This window comes from Phaethon lepturus, unplaced genomic scaffold (assembly GCF_000687285.1).
Source record: "Phaethon lepturus isolate BGI_N335 unplaced genomic scaffold, ASM68728v1 scaffold29864, whole genome shotgun sequence".
NCBI lineage: Eukaryota > Metazoa > Chordata > Aves > Phaethontiformes > Phaethontidae > Phaethon > Phaethon lepturus.
This window is the reverse complement of record NW_010537486.1, coordinates 74,486-87,061: the sequence shown is the minus strand read 5'-3', so window position 1 is coordinate 87,061 and position 12,576 is coordinate 74,486. Positions and strand designations below refer to the sequence as shown.

At 39.1% G+C, this 12,576-nt stretch overlaps 1 protein-coding gene across 1 annotated transcript in view; it reads left to right on the top strand.

Moving 5' to 3' along the window:
- Positions 1-8,475: 8,475 nt before the first annotated feature.
- The window catches only part of KIAA1598 (KIAA1598 ortholog), a 55,608-nt gene continuing 51,507 nt past the window's right edge, over positions 8,476-12,576 (top strand). Inside the window, exon 1 of the mRNA XM_010286505.1 lies at positions 8,476-8,520. The gene's annotated coding sequence lies outside the window, so the exon portion shown is untranslated. The remainder of the gene's footprint in view (positions 8,521-12,576) is intronic.

Sequence of the window (12,576 nt, the reverse complement as noted above, 5' to 3'; positions counted from 1 at the left end):
CCCTGATATGCCATAAGTTTCTGTAGAGCCTTGGTAGTTCTGGTGTAAGTGAAAGGAAGCTTTGTCCTGAGCTGGTTTGGTTCCCCTTGTGAGTCACTCTTGGTGCTTTTGTAGAAAAGTCCGGTGCTTCAGCTTTGTAGATGTTCAAGTTCATGAGTGTGTGTAGTTTGCCTGAGGTACTAAAATGTTGTGTTATTTCGTCTTCTGCAAGAAGGGGCATGGAAAAGAGCCTGGATGCTCCAAAGGCAGTCCGTTTTTTAACTTCCCTATCCCCAAACCAGGTTGGTCCAGCAAAGTTTCTACCTTGGTTTAAGCAGGTAGGCAACATCTGAAGAAGCGCCATTACCAGCTGTTTGAATTGTGGACATCTGCTTGTGAGCATGCATCAAGTGATCATGCCTCCTGCCTTGCAGCTTCATGCACAGTAGGTGCAGAGTACCAACGCTGTAATTTGCAGCTGCATTCTCCTGGTCTTCCAGGAGCCTGGGAGGAGCTGTCTGGAAAGGACCCATTGGACAAAGTTTTGCAAAAGAGTGAAATTATGGGGGTGATTTTAGTGCCCCTTTTTCTGTCACTCATTCTGACTGTGAACATGCTCAGTCACCTTTGCTGTATAGCAGAAGCTTTTCTTAACCAAATTTCACCTGGATACTTATGAATTATTTACTTTGTACTTATGAACTATTTACTAAGTACTTTGGTACTTCTTTTTTGATTGTTCCTGTACACTCAGTATTGTAAATTTGTGATTTCTGGCTGCACTGGGTAGATTCTGACATACAAAGATTTCAATGGGTGTAAAGTTCATTATAATCTTATAGCTGTGTGTTTTGATAATACAGGACCAAAAAACTAAGGCTAAAAAGCTGTTTTTTGCTTACTGACTGCTTCCCTCTGGTACCATTGGCTGCAGAGGAGTTGTCTATGCCAAAAGGACAGCTGATAAAATAATCAGTTGCAAAAAAGGCAATTTTGAGCTATTGTTTAGAGAAATCCTAGCCTCTTGAAATTGGTTAGATTTGAGCTTCAGTTCCCAAGTCTGAAAGTCCTCTGCTCCAGTAGGCAGGGTGTCCTTCAATGTCTAATGAAAGTTTACAGGACTGCAGGAACTAGTTCAAGGGAAAGATACTGTAACTTGAGGACCAGCCGTCCCAGATCCACTTAAGATGTTGAAATAGAAACTGTAGTCAGCAGACTGTCCTATAAGGAAGTGTTCTTGGTGGATGTTCATCCCCAAATGTAGAACTTCTTAGTATGTTGTTGAGAAGCTAACAGATGTTTTTGTCATTATATGGCTGGCAAGAAAGTTGTTTTTTGAGGGTGAAAAGTCACTCAGTGGAAAACTTCTTTTGAAAATACTCTTATATATGCTGTTTTGCATCTAAAACAATGCAAAATTATGGTAGCACACTGTAGTTGAATTATTTTAATTGACAAGACGAAGTAAAGAGTCCAAGTGATGAAAAGGTAATGAGATGCATAAAATTATCCTAACAGTAATGACCTTAATATTGTTACTGTTGGTAAGTAAATTTGCTTCCTCCTTATATACTATACAAACTGTAAGTTTCCATATATAGTTTGCCCTCCATTCTTATTGACAAAAGAAGACTATTTGAGATACTAACTTTCCTCAAGCAATTTTAGGATGCTCTGTTAAACAGAAGCAGCATGAGAAGAGGAGAAAAAACTTCCTCTTATTTTTCCTCTTTAGTGCTTCCAGTTGTAGATAAACAGTATTACTTTGGAAGTAAATGCAGCTGATGGAAGGATCTGCAAAAGGTAGAGGGGAAGGTAAACAGCAGTGTAGGTGGCTGATTGCTTTCATGTTTCAGCAACTGCCTATACTTTCCCTCAGCAAGGTCAGTAGATTGAACCTGAGGCAGGTGTTTGGTAGCTGCCTGCTCAATGCTCAGTGGCAGCTGTGATGCTGACTGGTGTCTGAGCAAATTCCCTTGGCTGTTTGGCAGAGCTCTGAGTGGCGACAAGGACACTGAAGCTGTCTGTGTGCAAGATATGCTTATCTTTCACCCATGCTGAATTTTCCAGGTCCTGTGTGTTAGGCTCAGATACCTGATACCGGTCATTCTTTGGGTTGCTCCATTACTAAGTTTAAGCTGAACATCATGAAGAAACACAATCTCTGTATTGATGATTCATTTTGGGACTTAAAAGTACCGTTTGAGTTTTAATCCTGTGAATGGCTTTCTGAGATGATTTGGTTAGATAAAGCAGATCCACTGTAAATATTAGTATTACCTAACTGTACTTTTAGTGGTATTTCCAGCAGTGCACATTTCTGTTCAACTGGCCCTTATAATTCCTATGGCTAAGACTTAAAATTGAAACAAAACAAAATCTGATGGACAAAGCTTTGTGTTATTAATGGTTGGTTGCAGAACCCAAGGAACTGTAGTGAACTAACAGCTGCGTCATGACAGTAGTCGGTTACCTGTCTGGAAGATTGCCTTGTTTGCCTTTGGTTTTGTGGGCACTGCTGGTACTTTGCCCTTAAAGGCAGAGTAATCTTCCACTGTGGTCACTTCTTTGTTCATCTGAAAACAGGGGTCAGCAACCAAAACATCTGGGTTTATAAACTAAGTAAAATTACACTTCAGCTGCCACTGTCATATTCACATTTCTGGTCACTTTGCTAAGTTACTCTGCTTAACAACTACTGTTAACTACAGATCTATACTAAACTGTACTAAAATATACTATACTACAGAACTATACTAAACATGTTTATATTGGGTTTTCTTCACCAGTTTTAGAGGTCTTATCTTGCTCTGTGTTTGTTGGCTGGTTTTGACGAAGTGTGATGATTTCCGGTCTCTAGTCTCAAGCACGTGGCTCTCTATGATTTTTTTTTTTTTTTTTTTAAAAAGATGTATTTGATCTCTTCAAAAGCAAAATTTTAAAAAATACCAGAAACTTTGAGTAAGGGAATACCATATATCTTACAAGGTACAGACTGCCAATCTGACAGCAATATCTCAGAACAGTACTTTTAAAGTATATGGCATTGACAAGCTCTTAATGTGATTTGACAAATTTATTCTTCTTTGTGGCAGAGGGGTAATTTTTATGGCCAGAGAAATTTCTTTATTAAGGGTAGGATATCTTGTTGGCAGCTGCATTCCCCTGTTTAGTCATCTGCTCTATAGGTTATTTTTTTTCTGCCCCATGTACCTGTGTATGTGGGTGTTCATACACAGCATTTATCATTCCTCAGCAAAACCCATCCTGTTTGAATGCTTTCTTAATTTATTAAAGTTTAAAAGTGTTTTCCACTTTAGTTTCTTGTTGTTGAACCATATCGGTTTTTCAGAAATTTGTGAAGGCAGATGTTTTGGTGTGAGCTTAATGGTTAGGCTTTATCAGGCTGTGGTGTGTTTAATTTCCCTGCCCAGTTGCCAGGAAGCTGTAAGATTGCATAACCCATCCTGTTTGAATGCTTTCTTAATTTATTAAAGTTTAAAAGTGTTTTCCACTTTAGTTTCTTGTTGTTGAACCATATCGGTTTTTCAGAAATTTGTGAAGGCAGATGTTTTGGTGTGAGCTTAATGGTTAGGCTTTATCAGGCTGTGGTGTGTTTAATTTCCCTGCCCAGTTGCCAGGAAGCTGTAACATTGCACGATGCAAATTTTGGGGTCTCATTAAAAAAAATTTAGCCTTTTTGATTTTTTTTTTTTATACTCTTGACAGCAATTGACGGGTCTTGTGCATGTTTTGCTTGTAGGGACACTATTGCTATCTGAGATGGGTTGTCCCATTAAAGCTTCTGGTGCAGTGTTGTTGTCGGGGTAATTCTCTCCCTAATGAGAGAGAGAACATGCAAAAAATCAGGTGTTAATTATGCCAACAAAAAATGACTTCATTAGGTTAGCTTGTTTCATCTGGAGTGAAGGACTTCTTGTCCTGTAAGCTCTTTCTTTTGCCTGTACCAGTAAAGATACGCCTGGTCCATAGTCTAGAAGAATAAATAGCGGAATGACACTTGTTTTCCTTGACAGCTCTACTTACTTTTTGATTAAATTGATGTGGCATTACTTGTTGATTTGGCATGGAAAGACTCTCAATCTACTTGAAGACCACCTGGTTTACAGTATAAATGCTAAAGTGTATGCATGTAGCATTTCTAAGGTTGAGTTTTTAATTTGTACTTTTTTAATACATAGCTTTAGAGAAGAGGTTGATGAATTTTTTAATAAAAAGAGTAGGAAGAGTCTCACCATCTCACTCCGTGTAAATGAAAGTGTCTTTTCTGTTGTTTGCTATGAATTATAGTCATATAATTATGACCTCGTTTTACTAATAAGTGTTCTTTAGCCATAGTAAGTACCTAATATATAAAACATCCAATTTAGATCGTACATATCTTCTGTTAGCAAATCCAGGTTCAGGAGCCACAGGTTCTCAACTAAAACTCAAAAGACTAAGACGTAATTAAAGGAGCTTCTGTATACAAAACTACCTGCTTAATTTAATAAAGTGCATCGGTACATGTTGATAGGACAGTCTCTTCTGGTCAACTGAGCTGAGGAGCGAGTAGTTGGTGAATGAGCATGGTCATGTTATGAAGGAGAACGTTGTTGGCTATTTTGTAGTTTTACAGTAAGAACAGGGTGGGCTGTGAATATGTTTTGGGTGGGTTAAGAGCTATAAACCAAAATACTCTGTTCTTTTCTCCTTTTTCCAGCTTTTTTCTTTCCTTAGTCTTGAAACTCGGGCTCTATGAAGGTAGCCTGAAGCAAAGTAATGTGATTTGGATCCTGATAAATTGTTTATATAATTCTGCTGTGTATCAGGAATAATTTTATTAAGGATAAATTTAAGTTAGTGCCAGACAGCGACAACATCTCAAGAGGTCTCTGATACATATTTATTACAGTTCTTCAGGATTCACTGGAGGTTTATGAGTGCAATGTAGGCATTTTAATATCAGATATGCTACAATATTGATTCTTTGAGAAAATGATGTATAATTCTGGAATTTTAGTAGCACCTTTAGCGAAGCATCTTAACTTGTTTGTTCAACACTGATTTATTGGAAAGAGTTATCTTTATTCTAGAGTAATTTATATCTAGCATAATCTGATTGAGTCAAGGTGAGATGTAAGAAGTTTTGAGATGTTCAGGCACCATTGCTGTATATATTGTGTGAGAGCCTTCAGAAGTTAAGGAGAAAAAGTAGTCCTGTCTCCCAGAGAAGGTTTAGAGAAGTCCTTATACAAAAGGACTTATGGTTTGTTAATCCATAAATGAGAGATAATGGTACCTTTTAATCTGCTGAAGAGATTTTAAGGCTCAATAATCTATATGAGATTTGAAACACGTAAAGTGTTTACCAGTGCTGCTGGTATTAATTGTTCTAGGGTAGTCTTAGAGTAGAGATCACTGTCACCTTTATGCCGTTTAGTGCTTCAGTGAAGGTTGTGTAGGCTCTTGACTATTTTTGAGATGGCCTCAAAACTTCATTGTACATAAAACACTTGAAAAACTTTGTATAAAAACTTCCCGATAGCCCCCTCCACTAATGAAAAAATGAAAAAAATCCACCAACTTTCCAGTCACATTTCATAACTTCTAAGTCATACTCTGCCTTTGCAGAGAATCTGATATCCAGGAGAAAATTTTTGTAGTCACTTATTAATTATTATTTATGTTTCCATGCCTGATAAAAACATCGGTTTCTTCATTAGATTTAGTGTTTAATAAAGCCATACTCAAAAATCCAAATTATGGGATCTGTATGGGAGCATCTAGAGGTTGCCATCCATGAAAAGCAAGCTTACTTTAAGATACCAGATCCTTATGCTGTCTTAGCTGTATTGAGGGAAGAGCTAATAGTTTTGCAGTGAGAGTAAGGGGGTGGGCATGGTGGAAAGGCACTGAAGAAAGGTGCCGTGTGAGTGCAGCATGGAGTAGCTGATGATTTTGTGTTTGCATTCCACGATGAACGTGCCGTGGATTGCCATCTGCAGCAAAAGACGGAAAGGCTACCCTGAACAGGCAGTTTAGTTTCCAGTCTCACACAGGTGAGCCCTTGCTGGGGATCGCTGGAGTGTTGTGTAAGTTGGTATCCTTGTTTTTTGGTAACTTGTTCTTGTATCCATGCCTTAAGGGCTGATGATTCAGAGTTCTCAGTTCGCAGAGCGTGTGAGGAGAGCTGTTGAGGGTGGGGCAAATCTATATTTGTATTTTTCAGTCATTTATAAAGTACTGAATAGCAAGTATGAGTTTGCCTTAAAGTGAGCAAACGCTAGCAGTTTTCAGGTATGAAGAAGCTTGAATTCTATCTGTTGATGCTGCTTTCATTCCTTTTCTTGTGTCTGGGTGCTAGAAATCTGTTCCCTTATTTTCCTAAAGCGAGCAGGGAAATGGCTTAGAAGAGGAACAGTGATCACAGCTTTTGCGTTCCTGTGTAGGAAGTACGTTGTTTTACTTTAGGTGCCCTTTCTTAGAGCAACTGCATCAGCATGGTTTCTTCCCTGTTCACCTACCTGTTGTTTTTTTCTGCTTCTTGAGTATGGGAGGTGGGTAGGGATCTCATGGGTGGGTAAGTAGAAGTGGGAATGAAATGAAAGCGTAGATGAGAGACCTTGTTTTACTGGCACGGGGATGCAGGGCACACTGTTAAGAAACCTGGTTTTGTTCCTTCCACTCTTTAGCTCTGCCTTTTCACTCGGATGAGCAGCAGTGAGGACCTTTTCCCCATCTGTTTGAATTATCAGATTTCCTATGACTTTGCATGTGGCCTGTGACTTTGTTTTCAATGGTTTTATTTAACTTTTTTTCTTTGAGAGCCCTGGAAATTTTTCAGTGCTTGCTAGTAACAGCAGAGCCGAGATTCTGGCTAAGAGATTTCTAGTGTTCTTCAGTTTCCCTTTCCAGTTAATATAGTCTGCAGGGTCTTACCATTTCCCCATTGCTGGTCTGGACACATGAGGAGCAGAGTCCTGTGTTTTAAGTTGCTAGCCCAGGAGCTATTACTGCTGCCTCTATCCCACACTTCATGTCCTGCATCTCTAAAATGAAGTGATTTTGGAGAAAAGAGGAGTTAGGATAATCTGAGTTTTTTTATATCTGAGGTACTTCTGTGCTGCTGTGGAGAGTAACAGGCATGCTGAAGGCAAGCAGAACAGTGATGCTGTGGACCTAGGTTTCGGGAGCAGCTTGAATTAGTTTTATTTCAAAGGATTTTGAAAAGCTGGGGAGGGGGGAAGAAGAGGGACATCACAAGAGTGTAAAGTGTAACTTGTAAGAGCTGCTTGTTTGAAAAAGTTTAACTATCTAAAGCTAGAAAGGGCTAGTAGGTTTTCAGTTGGCTAATCTACCTGACTCTACATGGTCATGTCTTCAGATGTAGGGTAAGACATGTTAAGTTTAAGATGAAACTCCAGCAGCTCTGCTATAATCAGCTGGAAACTATATATTCATACCCTTTATCCAATTTTAATGAAATTGACTTGAAATAAAACCTGTATGCTAGTGTAGCTTCTCTTAGGTATGAGAAAAAATTTGAGTAGATCCTGAGGGGCTGCAATAAGATGGAGAGTAATGTCAACAGCCCTCTCATTTTATTCTTGCAGTATGCATCTTAAAGACTGAAAAATGTTCCTTTCTATCAAGGTGTTTTTCTCTAATGTTTAGGGGTGTATTCAGCTTCTTTCTAGTGGAAGTAAAATTTCTGTGGTCTCGAAGTCCAAACAGCCCATATGGGAGACACTGAAAGAACAATAGAATCGGGAAGTTGGGGCAACGATGGTACATCCCTAAGGTAGTAAAATAATAAGTTTAGGAAGGGCATACAAAAATGTGCAGTAAACTGGAAGCTGAATTGGTAGCTGATCGATTGTTTCTGCATATTATTTCCTGATTTGAAACAGGGGACCTCCAGCATCCTGGATGTTCATCCCTTCCCTGCTGATCCCTACAGCTGAGTTCTTGTGTGATCTTGGGCAAATCGTATCATCTTTTCATGTCTCCACTGTGGAGTTTAAAGAAAAAAAAAACTATCATAGGACTCTTGCTGGAAGAAAATGTTAATAAATAAATACATAAATAAAGGTGCTCAGCTACTCTGGAGGTACATATGTGTAACAGAATTGCATTAACCATGTCTCTAGCATTGATCTGTAACTTGAGCCAGTGTGTGTTTGAAATGGTGACTGCAAGCCAGTACATTCACCTTGTAGTTTTTGAACTCAATCAATAAGATTGTTTAACTCTCCATTGATCAAAAATTGATTGTTTTGGGAGCCACCATCTATTTCGGACACTTTCCAATTACTTCAATTCTAAAAGGATATCCAGTTCATCCATAGGCTATTAATGAAGTTTATGACCCATGCTATTTAAGAAGTCTGTGTAGATAGCCAGAACTTTAAAATTAATGAAATGGAGAGCTCATTTTGGAAAAGGAGGTGCTGCAATATTAACTTTTTTTCTTTTTCTTGTATAGCTATTGGCGAATATGAAGAGCTTAGAGCAGAAAATAAGAAAACGAAAGAAGAGGTTTGTATCTGTTGATTATTTCTAAAATACTAAGTATCAGAATGCCTTATTGGCTACAGCAGGTTGCTGTCTGCTTTTGTGAGCTCAGCTGATTACTTACAAGTAAGTAAGTATTATTCGTAAGTATATGTATTAAGGAACAATGACTGCAACTCCAGAAAAGTTGCTATGAATATTTGTTGTTTGTTTGTTTGTTTTTTTTTAAATTATTGCTGCTATAGCCAGTTTGCATATGATTACAATGTGAGCATAGACCAACTCAAGTGTTTAAATAGTCTTAGGAAAACTTGTTTCTCTTGGTTCTAAACCTTGTTTTATTGTAACTTGATGTGCGCAGTGGGACTAACTGAAAAGAAAAAAGAACAATTCCCCTCACCCAACGCTGCTGAAAATTCAGAATGTAGGAATAGGATTTCTGAAGGTATTTGAAGTCTTCCCCGCCCCTCAAAAAAAACAACTCCAATTTTTAATAGGAGAGCAAGATGTCTTACCTCACCTTGCAGATGGTACTGCAGTATACAATGGATTCGCAGTGTATCACACATCCTTCTGTGAAATCTGTGTGCCTGTCCAACTTGAAAAGAAGCTTTGAATGTATGGGCTGAACTTCATACATTACTGCAGGCTTCATTTCTTTTAATGTTCAGCGATACAGGAGTAAGAAATAATGACCGCTTTCTAGACTGTTCATTGTAATTATGATGAACTGTCTTTCTAGTAGTAAAATTAAGCACATTTGGTTTATCTTCCCACCCAGGACTCGTTCATTCAACACACCAGCTTTCTGCGAGGAAGCTGACAGGGACTGAGAACTCGGAGAGAGATTTGATGGCAGTGTTGTGTTGCATAAATCTAGCAGGAGTCAGCCAAAAGAAACTGTGGCCACTAAGAGCCTCTTATCAGTTCTAGATAGTGAAGAAGGCAGAGGAGTCAGTACTACACTGTATTGTAAACAGAAAATTCTCTTTTCTCCAGTATTAGTGAGCTGAAGATGCAAGAAATACGTTGGTTTTAAAATCCCTGTTAGCTGTCAAGGCATGTAGGTTTAATTTAGCTTTTCATGAAGTAATTTCTGAAGGGTCACTTTTAGTCCAGTTGTTATAAACGTTGCAATTCAAGGCTGTATTGGGAAGACCTTGTCCTTTACTTTCTCATTATTACAGAAAACTTGAAGCTTATCTTTGTATTATGCTTCAGCGATGATTATGCGTACTTCTGCTGAGCTCAGCATATTGTGCTGAGCTCCCTCCTACCCACTGACCTTCTTGTCTTTTTTGCTGTGCTTTTTGCTGCATTCCTGTTCTACTGTCCTACACCATAGCCTCAGATATCCTGGGAAATCTGTGCTCTATTTTTGCTGTTCAGAAGACTGTGACAGTTCATATTATAGTGCTCAGAAGAAAAGGAGAATGAAACTGAGTTAGACCAGTTAGACCAAGAGTCCATCTAGCCCAGTATCCTGTCTCTGACAACAACAGAGAGGGAGGTGTGCAAGAGCATGTATAACACCTCCACAGAGTACTCTTCTAGTCTCCAAACCACTTGCAGCCTGGGGACTTCCTCAGCTGCATGTGGTTTCAGTGTGTTCTGCCCTCAATAACTCTTTTCCTTGAATTTGTCCCACACCCCCAAGCCTGTGCTGATTGTTGGCTTCCATCACATGTGAGGAGTTCCACAGCAAGACTGTTGACTGCTTGAAAAACAGGCTGCCCGACTTTGCCCTGAACCCAGATCCTGATAGCTTTGGTGTTTCTTCAACAAAGCTTTGTTTAGGTTGGAGGTGGGGGGAAGCAGGCAATGGGGAGGCTGTTCTCTGAATTTTTGTTTAGAAATTTTTTTTTTAAGGCAATTCCAGTGACAAGTTTTGTCACCAAAATCGAGATGAAATGAGATGTTCTGAGGTTGTTACTTAATTCTGCTCTTCTTTATTCCTTGCTCCTCTCTCTCACAAGACATCTTTCCTATAACTCTGCATATTTCTAGCACTCATGTGTGTTTCTGCTGAACATGGGTATGATGTTTTTCAGAATACTTGCATAACAGCTGAAAAATCCTCCAACCCTGAGCACGTGCTCAAGGTTGGAGGATTTTCAACTGTTACGCAAGTATTCTTCATCCAAGAACCTCCATCCTGCAAATTGGTGTGCTTGTGTAAGCAGGTCTGCTTAATTGTTTAAGTGCTTGGACTCAAGTGGTTAAATGTGAGACTCTAAGTGCATTTCTTCTACAAAAAAAACCCTAAAACTGGTAGAGTTCATAGTTATGTTTGCTTACAGTGCCAATGTTGGCTATTCCTCTTGTTACTGCAGGGCTGGGTGATCCTGAAAGCTTTTTTAGCGTCTCTCTAACTTTGTATCTTAGTTTATGCTTTGCAGGATCAAACCTGATACTGGAGGAAGTATAGCACAGGCTATCTCTAGTTGTGGGTCTGGGAAGTTGTGGGTGACTTCTGTACCAGTTTCTAACACTGTCAGTATGAGTGTAAGAAAATGGCTTCCTCTGTATCAATTGTGGTCACTGAATTGCGTCGGTAGGAGGAAGAGAAGAGAGAATAAGTTTTTTTAGGAAGAGATTTGCAGATTATTTGTGGAAAGTACCACACAGGGGTTAGATAGCAGTCTGGATGTATGTGCTTTTGACACACTCAGTGGAATTTTTTTCGAAGTCACCAGTACACTTGTATGGCTCTGAAAGATGAGCTGTGTCAGGGAGAAATGATTCTAGTTTATATTAGAAACATGGAACTTTGTGCATAACAGGCAGCTAACTTAAAATAAGATGTAATTTTAATTTTCGAAAGTTTATGCTCTTTGTTCTGTGTTTTTTCTTAAGATTAGGAAGTCAGTTGACTTTTATGTAGGTTACTTTGTCCAAAGCACTGCTGCTTAAAAGGATGCTAATAACTATGAAAATTCAGGAGCAAAATATAGGATCCTTGATCCATGATGTCTCTTCCTCATTGCCTTGCTAAACTGCCAATTAGGAGACCTCTGGTGGGGTCTCTGTCAAAATTGGTGCAGGCATTTTTATTTTATTAGTATGTTTAAATATTTTCAAAAACTGGAGCAAAAATGACATTGGCAGATTATTTCTTTTAGGTCATCCTTTTAATTGAAGTAGCCGACTAAGCACGCATACCAGTCCCCTAAAAATAGATAACTAACGTTCAGTTGCGCACAAATGTAGGTAACTTAATATGCAGTTCTGACGTATTCCGAGTCAGATCATGAATAAATATTTGACTACTTGCTAATCAGACAGAAATGACTCTGAACACTGGTTTTGACAGTGTTTTGTCATGCTGCCAGTGGGAGGGGGGGAAGGCAAGACAGCTTTCCACAACAGTAGGTATAATACTGTATCTCTGATACATCATTCATGGTGTTCGCTCTGTTAAAGCACACGTATAGAGTGGATTATAGGTTTTGTCTTCAGATGGGAAAAGAGAAGGGTTTCTGCCTTGATGACATGCTCATTCTTTATGTAAGAAGAGTACAGCAGATGACAGAGGATACTTTTGAACACTGTACCAAACTCGTAATTTTAGAACAAGCATTAAATCTGCATAAATTTCACTATTTGTGTAAATGGGAAAGAATGTATCTTGTGTTGCTTAGCAATGGCTTAATTGACTATATGGCTACTACATGAGCTTCTTGCATCTTAATATCTGGACTGAACAATCTCCTTCTTGTTTTTGCCCTTTGAAGGCCCTTTACTGAAGTCAGTAGGAGCTTATGTGCAAAATAGTTGGCAAAAAAGAAGCCTGTTAGAAGAGAATAGACAAGAAACCCAGGCCTCCCTGGAATTAGCGGCAAAGAATCAGCCTGGTGGGAGCGGGTGTGTGGAGAGCTGTGTATCCCCAGGCTTCCAGGTGGTTGTGTGCATCAGCTTCCCAACATCATGTTGCAGTGTCAGGTTCCCGTGATGGGACGGTATTGTACTAGCTCCAAGTACAGGCCAAGTTCATGTACTGCTATTCACCTCGCTATATATGCAGTATTTGGTTTGAACACCGATCTTTGACATGTATGTGATTTACTTGTAAGTAAGCTA